This window comes from Palaemon carinicauda, chromosome 9, assembly GCF_036898095.1.
Source record: "Palaemon carinicauda isolate YSFRI2023 chromosome 9, ASM3689809v2, whole genome shotgun sequence".
NCBI lineage: Eukaryota > Metazoa > Arthropoda > Malacostraca > Decapoda > Palaemonidae > Palaemon > Palaemon carinicauda.
The window spans coordinates 145,277,846-145,287,845 of record NC_090733.1 but is presented as its reverse complement, the minus strand read 5'-3'; positions in this window follow the sequence as shown (position 1 = coordinate 145,287,845).

Sequence of the window (10,000 nt, the reverse complement as noted above, 5' to 3'; positions counted from 1 at the left end):
ACATATATATTTCTAAGTGTATATACATTATATTTTATATTTACAGTATATATACAGTATGTGTGCATGTGTATATATATATATATATATATATTTCTAAGTGTATATATATTATAATTTATATATACGGTATATGTACAGTATATATATATATATATATATAGTCACCGTATGGAAATTTACCTGAATTCATAATTATTACATAAGTTTTCTGTTTATCGGGAACTATAATTTCCCTAATTCAAAGTAAGTTCTCTGAGAGAGAGAGAGAGAGAGAGAGAGAGAGAGAGAGAGAGAGGTTTTCTCAAAAGAGAGAGAGAGAGAGGTTTTCTCAAAAGCATTTTTTTTAGCTCTTCCATCACACTCAGCCGTCGAAGGAGCGCCTGGAGTTCGACAATTTGGAGCCCGTTGTAATACTAAAATGCTAAAGACACACCCTCTCTTTCTCTCTCTCTCTCTCTCTCTCTCTCTCTCTCTCTCTCTGTATATGATATATATATATGTACTGTATATATATATATATATATATATACATACACACGTATATATTCATATGTGTATATATATATATATATATATAAATAAACACATGCGTACATACACACATGAAGCTATATGCATATGCATACAGTATATACACATTGTATATATATTTATATATATACTGAATATATATATACATATATATATATATATATATATATACCCAGTTTGAAGCTTCCTGAATGTTGAAAATTTATATAACCTAATCCAATTTGATAAGTTGAGGTATCGGTCAGAGAGAGAGAGAGAGAGAGAGAGAGAGAGAGAGAGAGAGAGAGAGAGATTGATGACGTCTAACAACCGTTGCGTTTGTCTGTAAAACTGATTGATCAGCTGCCGATTGCGGCATCTTAAGTATTGCATCCACTGGTGTTAACTTCATCGGTAGACACCTTGAAGTTTTGTCTGGACCAAATTTGTACGCGTAGATATTCTTATATCTTTTCTAAGTATTTTTATACTTACCTTTATATATGAAAGATCTATTTTAATGCTTAAAATATTTCAATATATGTTCATTAGTACTCTTGTTATTTATTTATTCCCTTTTCCTTTCCTCACTGGGCTATTTTTTCCCGTTTTTATTAACTACGGTTCCAGCTTAGCTGGTAATAATAATAATAATAATAATAATAATAATAATAATAATAATAATAATAATAATATTGTGTATTTCGACCCGTACAGGACAAAGCAAGAATGTAAGTTAGTGAGAATTTGTTGACTAAAAGAGATCACTGTTGAACTTATTTCTTTGTTGCTAAATGCCACGATCTTTTTGCTATTGAAGTTATTTTAACGTATAAAACAGAATTATCTTGATCTTCATACTCTCTCTCTCTCTCTCTCTCTCTCTCTCTCTCTCTCTCTCTCCTCCGACTGATGTTCTATTACTTGTCTTATGACAAATTGCTTAGTAATGAGGTTGTGTATACACGCCCTCTTGGCTGTCATTTTTCCTATAGGGGTTCAATACGTAGGTCAAACCTTGTTCATTTTTTATTTGCTTCTCTTTTTTTTTCGTTCATGATATATTACTATAATTATTTACATCTTTAGTTTTTTTTTCTTGTTATCCGCTATCTGTATCTGGTTTTGTTCATGTCACTTAACCATTTTCCAGTTTTAAAGTGTTCTCTATGTTATGGATGCATTATTGTTGTTGTTGTTGTTGTTGTTGTTCACTGAGACCTTAGCAGAAAAGGTGTACATCTTCAACGTATATATTTTTATCCTATTGATCCTTCGTTTGCAAGATTTATGGTATTTGTAATTCCTTTTTAACTATTTCAACTTGCGAAAGGAATGTTTATCTTGAAGATAATAAAAAAAATGTCATAATGAATCGTTAAAGATGGTTTGTAATCTTTACTTTTCACTTTTATAAGAATTCAATACTTTCCAGGAATTGGACCAGGTTTCTATTAATAGACTATTTCATTTCCCTTACATCATGTGCTGAGAGAGAGAGGAGAGAGAGAGAGAGAGAGAGAGAGAGAGACCTAGGTTTGGATTTCGGCTATTAGGTAAAGTGCTGAGGTCCTAGGAGGCTATGAGAGAGAGAGAGAGAGAGAGAGAGAGAGAGAGAGAGATGTAATTATTGCCTTGGTTCCACATCCAAAATATAATTTATGAATCGCCGTCGCCCCCAGTGGTCATTTGTAACAAATTAAGATTTATCTATTTGCTGAGCAGGATATGACTTGACCTTGGTCTGGTTCAGGTATTTAAGTTGATCTCTCTCTCTCTCTCTCTCTCTCTCTCTCTCTCTCTCTCTCGAATATATATATATATATCTTCTTTGTTTGCATCTTTTCCCACTTTTATGTGGGTCGATGTTTCTGACCAGCTTTCTCCATCTACATCTGTCCCACACTTCATCATCGGTTAATCCCTTTGATGGAAGGTCATCCTTGATACAGTCCATCCACGAATAGCTCTGTATACATATATAGTATGTTAAAGAAGTAGATATGTATTTACTGTATATATATATATATATATATATATATATGCCAAAATGATAATTTCTTCGGATGCGATCAAATCTCCAATAAAGAAAGAACTAAACAATTGTCCAAATAACGTTAATCCTGTGGAGAGTTTTCTCTTTAAGAAAAGGAGTCAAACATGCAGATGAAACCAGCCTGTCTCTAATGTACTTTACAACAATCATTGCATGTTCTTTTAATATTTCTTATTTATCTCATTTACAATTCGTCTGTCCAATTTTTTGCGATGACCCAGTTTTCTATTGTTTACTTATCTCTATATGGAAGTCACGGAAATGAGTTAAGCAGAATTCAATGTTAATTAGCTTTTTGTGTTAGATTTCCTTTGCCTTATAATAAGTTAATCATTAATACTCTTGCTAGTTTCTCTTGCTTCTCTTATTGCTTTATAGATGTTGGTATCAGTAATAACATTTGATGTCTGTAGCATTAGATGTAGTTTTGTTGGAAGTAATATGAATAGCTATGATAATGATTGCGATAAAATGGCTACGAAGGTGGCAACTATTATTATTTCCACCGCATGGACTACATACATAACATACACGGACTAAATTCAATCCACAACGCTACGTCAGAAATATCATTACTGATATCGAGAAGTCATCCTAACCTCCTTAATAAGTGATCATCTTTAGCAATTAGCCTCATCTTAAATTCGCTATGTTTGCTTTATCAGGGGTCACTAAGAAACTGAAATATGGGGGAGGAGAAAGGGGAGGGGGGGGGGGGCCTTGCTCCTCCTTCTCCTCCTCCTCCTCTGCCTCCTCCTCCTCCTCCTCTCCTCCTCTGCCTCCTCCTCTCCCTCATCCTCCTCCTCTCCCTCATCCTCCTCCTCTCCCTCTTCCTCTTCCTCCTCTCCCTCTTCCTCCTCCTCCTCCTCCTCTCCCTCTTCCTTTTCCTCCTCCTCCTCTCCCTCTTCCTTTTCCTCCTCCTCCTCCTCCTCTCCCTCTTCATCCTCCTCCTCCTCTTCCTCTTCCTCCTCCTCTTCCTCCTCCTCCTCCTCCTCCTCCTCTCCCTCTCCTCCTCCTCCTCCTCCTCCTCCTCTGCCTCCTCCTCTCCCTCTTCCTCCTCCTCTCCCTCTTCCTCCTCCTCCTCTCCCTCTTCCTCCTCCTCCTCTCCCTCCTCCTCCTCCTCCTCCTCCTCATCCTCCTCCTCCTCTTCCTCCTCTATACTTGATTGAAACCGCAGTCGTAATGGCCGTGAGATTTAAGGGACGGTTAGCGCTATTTTTTTGCGCTATAAATTAGCGACATCAGTAATTTCGTGCCGTGTAATTTAGCGACTTGTCGTGGTGGCTCTGGGCTGCAGTGGTGGAAGAGTAGCAGTTTTAGATTGGGGGAAAAAAATGTAAAAAAGGAGACGTAATGAAAGCGTTGATACGTTTCGTCATAATTCATGTCACTGTAAGGCACCACTGGTAGGTTTTGGGTAGAGTTAGGTGATGCGATAAGAGGCAAGCTTTCTCCTTGATATCTAGATAGATTGATGTGTGTGTGTATATTCAATATATATATATATATATATATACTGCTTATATATTACTGTGTGTGTATATATATATATATATATATATACATATGTATATATACACATATATATAAATAAATATATATATAAATATATATATATATGTATATATATATATATATGCTGCTTATATATTTCTCTCTCTCTCTCTCTCTCTCTCTCTATATATATATATATATATGCTGCATATATATTAGTGTATATATATATATATATATATATTTGTATATATATACATATATATTTGTATATATATATACATACATACATTATATACATGTATATATATATATATATATATACATGTATATATATACACATGTATATATATAAATATATATATATATATATATATATACAGTATATGTATGAGATAGAGCTTGTTCTTATGGAAAGCTATCCAGAGACATAATGTTTGTCTTACGAAGTCAATACTTTTAAATAGAGATAAGAAAAAAATCTATATTAAGTTCATAGGAATAAGAAGAAACCCCAACGAATAAACAAGAGCACAAGACAGTAAAAAAAGAGGAAAAGATTAACAATCGAAAAAGAAAAGACATATAAAATACTGAATAAAAATGCGACCATATAAGCAAGGAAGGAAGATGCCCTCTCTAAAATGGCCGGGTCGCCTTCGGCCTCCACGGTGGGTAGTACTGTAGTGTAACATAAGAGTTGAACAAATTGTCTTTAGATAAACATTGTTTCTCGTCGTCGGGAGAGACAGGTCCTCGGGTAATGGGACACTGCTCAAGATGGAAGGCCCACTGGCGCACTCAGTGTGTGCGAAGGATTCCCAAACGACCAGTTAGACGGTAGTTCATTTGTAAAGGGGGTTCATTCCTTCTCCCCCCCCCCTCTCTCTCTCTCTCTCTCTCTCTCTCTCTCTCTCTCTAAGAGCCCCGTCCGGAAATATGTCATGGCAGTCTCTCTCTCTCTCTCTCTCTCTCTCTCTCTCTCCAAGAGCCCCCCGTCCGGAAATATGGTCCAGGCAATCTCTCTCTCTCTCTCTCTCTCTCTCTCTCTCAAAGGGTGCACTTAGGAAGATCAAAGACCTGTCTCTTCCAAATTCCAGGTTTTCCGACGGGTTACATTACCTATTGTCTCTCCATTTGGGAGTTCTTTATTATCTCTAATGGAACCATTAGCTTTCCCCCCTTGTCGAGCTGTGGGAGAGGAAGACAACGTAAAGCTCGAACATTATCTCACAGTATCGTATTTCCTTTTGGCTAGGAATCTCTGAAATTCTCCTTCTCTATAACTCCTTGGCTTTTGATTCTTATCTGTTATAAATGACTCATTTATATGTTTTTAAAGGCTTAATTGTATTTATAATGTTTACATGTTTTTTCTGTATATATAGGAGATTTTTCTGTATATATCAAGTGGCAAACCTCTGAATATCTGAATACTCCTCTATAACTCCCTGGCTTTAGGTTCTTATCTGTTACAAATGACTCATTTATATTTTTTTTAAAGGCTTAATTGTATTTATAATGTTTACATGTTTTTTCTGTATATATCAAGTGGCAAACCTCTGAAATATCTGAAATTCTCCTTCTCTATAACTCCTTGGCTTTTGATTCTTATCTGTTACAAATGACTCATTATATGTTTTTAAAGGCTTAATTGTATTTATAATGTTTACATGTTTTTTCTGTATATATAGGAGATTTTTTCTGTATATATCAAGTGGCAAACCTCTGAAATATCTGAAATTCTCCTTCTCTATAACTCCCTGGCTCTTGATTCTTATCTGTTATAAATGATTCATTTATATGTTTTTTTAAAGGCTTAATTTTATTTATCATGTTTACATGTTTTTTTTGCTGTATATATCGAGTAAGAAAACTTAAGTAGGTTTTTTCTGTTTATATCAAGTGGCAAACCTCTGAAATTCTCCTTCTCTATAACTCCCTGGCTTTAGGTTCTTATCTGTTACAAATGATCCATTTATATGTTTTTAAAGGCTTAATTGTATTTATAATACTTACGTGTTTTTCCTGTATGTATCGAGTGAGGAGACTTTAAGAGATATTTTTGTATATATCAAGTTGGAAACCTGCTTATTCTCTCAATTTAATTGTAGCATTAAGGGGCAACCATGCGTTGAGCAAACAATAAATCTCCAGCGAGACCTTTTATTAAAAGATAGTGAAGGAGGAAAAGGAATGAAGGTGAAATTAGGTGCAGATCTCTCTCTCTCTCTCTCTCTCTCTCTCTCTCTCGTTTTCGTGTGTTCCCCTTACTCTCTCTCTCTCTCTCTCTCTCTCTCTCTCTCTCTCTCTCGTTTTCGTGTTTCCCCTTTTATTCTCTCTCTCTCTCTCTCTCTCTCTCTCTCTCGTTTTCGTGTGTTCCCCTTTTATTCTCTCTCTCTCTCTCTCTCTCTCTCTCTCTCTCTCGTTTTCGTGTGTTCCCCTTTTATTCTCTCTCTCTCTCTCTCTCTCTCTCTCCCTCTCTCTCTCTCTCTCTCTCTCTCTCTCTCTATCGTTTTCGTGTGTTCCCCTTTTATTCTCTCTCTCTCTCTCTCTCTCTCTCTCTCTCTCTCTTTCTTTCTCTCTCTCTCTATCGTTTTCGTGTGTTCCCCCTTTTATTCTCTCTCTCTCTCTCTCTCTCTCTCTCTCTCTCTCTCTCTCGTTTTCGTGTGTTCCCCCTTTATTCTATCGTTTCCCGAAGGACGTGGGTGAAGGGTGCCCACGCTTGTTGTTAAGCTAGGCTGTTAAGCCCTTAAATGGGGCATAGCAGGTCACATGCCTCTCGTGTACACCGGGTCATTTGTTGCGCTTGTATGGGGGGGGGGGGTGTGAGATGACTTGTTTGCGCTGGGTCATGAAGGACCCAATTGTAGGTCAAGTGGGGTTAACCTGAGGTGGCTTACAGGCCCCTGGCGAGCGTCGTGATCAGTATTGCCTCGTTAATTGATACCCGAAGGGGTTTTCGCGCGCTGACTTATTACACCTGAAGGTAGAGTTTTCGAAAAGACAATGAAAGGGGTATTAAGGTCTGGGGGGGGGGGGGAGGGGTGATTTCTTAGCTAGGAGTACCCTATGCGTGCCGTTGGCTTTGTAATTTCCGCTTCTTCCGTCTTTATTTATTTTTTATTGGTATGTTCAGAACTTTGTTGTCTATGGACCCTCTATTATGTTTAGCCCGTAATGAAGTCTTCAGTTTGGAAAGATGTGTATCTATTAGAGAAACGCTAATTGGTATCTAGGTAATATTAGTTATGAATTACTCTTCCTCTTATTCCTCTTTCTGTTCCTCCTCCTCCTCCTCCTCCTCCTCCTCCTCAACGTTTCGGTATAAGAAAACATTAATGGACTGATTGTGAGAGGTTTATCCAGTACTGGTAAAATGGCCACGTGAACCTTCGCGGGAATAGGTTGAATTGTGAAATTCTGGAGGATTTTATTGTAAATGCTTCTCTACTTTATCGAGAAGGACGTAATAATATCACGCTCTGTAAGCATCAGATATTCGGGGGAGAGGCGAATAGGTGTTTGAGAAACAGATCATAATCATAGCCAAGTGTCAAATTGACTTAGGAAGGTCAGGTTATGAAAGTTACAGGAATTAAAGATGAGTGTTGGATTTGTTGTAAACCGCAATTAAAAATACAATGTGCTATTTTCATTATCAAACTTGCCCTTAATCGTAACTAAATGAAGATGGTAGTGGCTTTAATTTCAATATTCTTAGTATTTAGATAAAAAAGGAACAATGCTTTATCATTAGTTACAAGAAGTTTCCAGTCTTAACTATTTAGAATAATGAGAGTAATACCATGAGAGAAATATCAATCTTGTTCTATTAAGACTGAATGAAAATGGAATACTTGAGATGTAGTGAAGTCTGAATATTTGAAGCAAGAGTACAGAATGCATTCTTATCGATTTGTAAAAGTCTTTGTTTGTATTATCAATAAAAAGAGAAGGGCAAAGACCTCAATCTACGTCACTAGTAAAAAACGTTTTGAAAGTCGGGAACAATTGGGCGTGTAGCTTCCAAGAATGCTTTAGCTTTTAAGAATGTCTTTACTGCAAAGCATCCCTTTGTCTTCTGAGAATTTTTTTTTCCGCTGAGGATTCAGTTGAATTGCAGGTTGCATTTTGATGCATAGACTGATATATTAGGTAGACATCAGTCATTCTGTGAGAAAGTGATGCCTCTTTATTTAGAATAAGAAATATAGGGATATTTTTTTTTTGCTAAAAAAATATAAAATTGAAATAAAAAACGAATTTTTTTTTTTTTTTTTTGCTAAAAAAATATGAAATATCTTTGCACACACTGATATATTTGATATATTTGGTAGACCTCAGTCATTCTATGAGAAGAAAGTGATGCCTCCTTATTTAAAATAAGAAACATAGGAATATTTTTATTTTGCTTAAAAAAAATATGAAATTGAAATAAGAAACAGGATTTTTTTTTGGCTAAATAAATATGAAATATCTTTGCATACACTGATATTTTTGTTATATTAGGTAGACATCAGTCATTCTATGAGAAGAAAGTGATGCTCCTTCATTTGATAAGAAACAGGAATATTTTTTTTTTTTAAACATGAAATATCATTGCCTACACCTTATATTAGGTAGACATCAGTCATTTTATGAGGAGGAAATGATGCTCCTTCATCTATGATAAGAAACATGAAAATATTTTTTCTAAAAACTTATGAAATATCTTTGCATACACTGATATATTAGGTAGACATCAGTCATTCTATGAGGAGAAAGTGAGGCCTCTTCATTTAAACTAAGAAAACTGGGAATCTTTTTCTCTAAAAACATATGAAATATCTTACGATTTGAAGATTTGTATTCCATAATAGCAAAGTAAAAACGTTACAAATATTTGGTTTTCAAATCTTTATGAATTCTCAGCTCATTGCTTTGCCAACATTTTGTCACAAACTCCTAGAACTTTTCCTGGATTTGGACCCAAGTGAAGGGAATTTTTTTTTTTTTTTTTTATATTTTATTGTCAAAATGTATTATATTTAAGCAATAAAATACTAATGCATTTCCAGATAGATATACAGTATGTGCATGTTGATCGTGTTCTGAGAGAGAGAGAGAGAGAGAGAGAGAGAGAGAGAGAGAGAGAGAGAGAGAGATTGATTGATTGATTGATTGATTTTGAGTTTTCTAGGATTCTGACATCGAAGGTCATTGACTGATATATTTTCTTATAAATAAAGAATAAAAAGAAATTAAATTTAAAACTATAAAAGAGAAGATGTCCTTTTAAAGGAGAGAGAGAGAGAGAGAGAGAGAGAGAGAGAGAGAGAGAGAGATTTTGAGTTTTCTAGCATCCTGACATCGAAGGTCATTGACGCCGACATCTTTTATTATAAATAAAGAATAATACAAAATTGAATTTAAAACTGTAGAAGCGAAGATGTCCTTATGAAAGTTAAATAGCTTTCAGAAGACCTGCTTCTAAAAGTATATATATATAAATATATATATATATATATATATATACACATGTATATGTTTATATATATATATATATATATAATATATACATATATATATACACATGTATATATATATATATATACATATATATATATATATATACATATATACAGAGAATGGTGTTGTGTTAATTCGAGAGAGAGAGAGAGAGAGAGAGAGAGAGAGATGAGAGAGAAATTTCAATGACTTTTACCAGCCCTGGTTGCAGAAACGTCAAGCAGTCATTGAGACGGAGGAGGAAGACAAATGCTCAAAGGTAGGGTTTGTGAAGGGTGGTCAGTGGCCACCACCAAGTGTAGGAACCTAGCACTAATTAGGTAGAAGCTATAGACGTCCGTCGTTAAGAAAATATGGCGGCTTTGCGACGCCTAGTGATTCTAGGAGCTGCATAATAAACTCCTGCGAAGGCTTCCACATAGACAA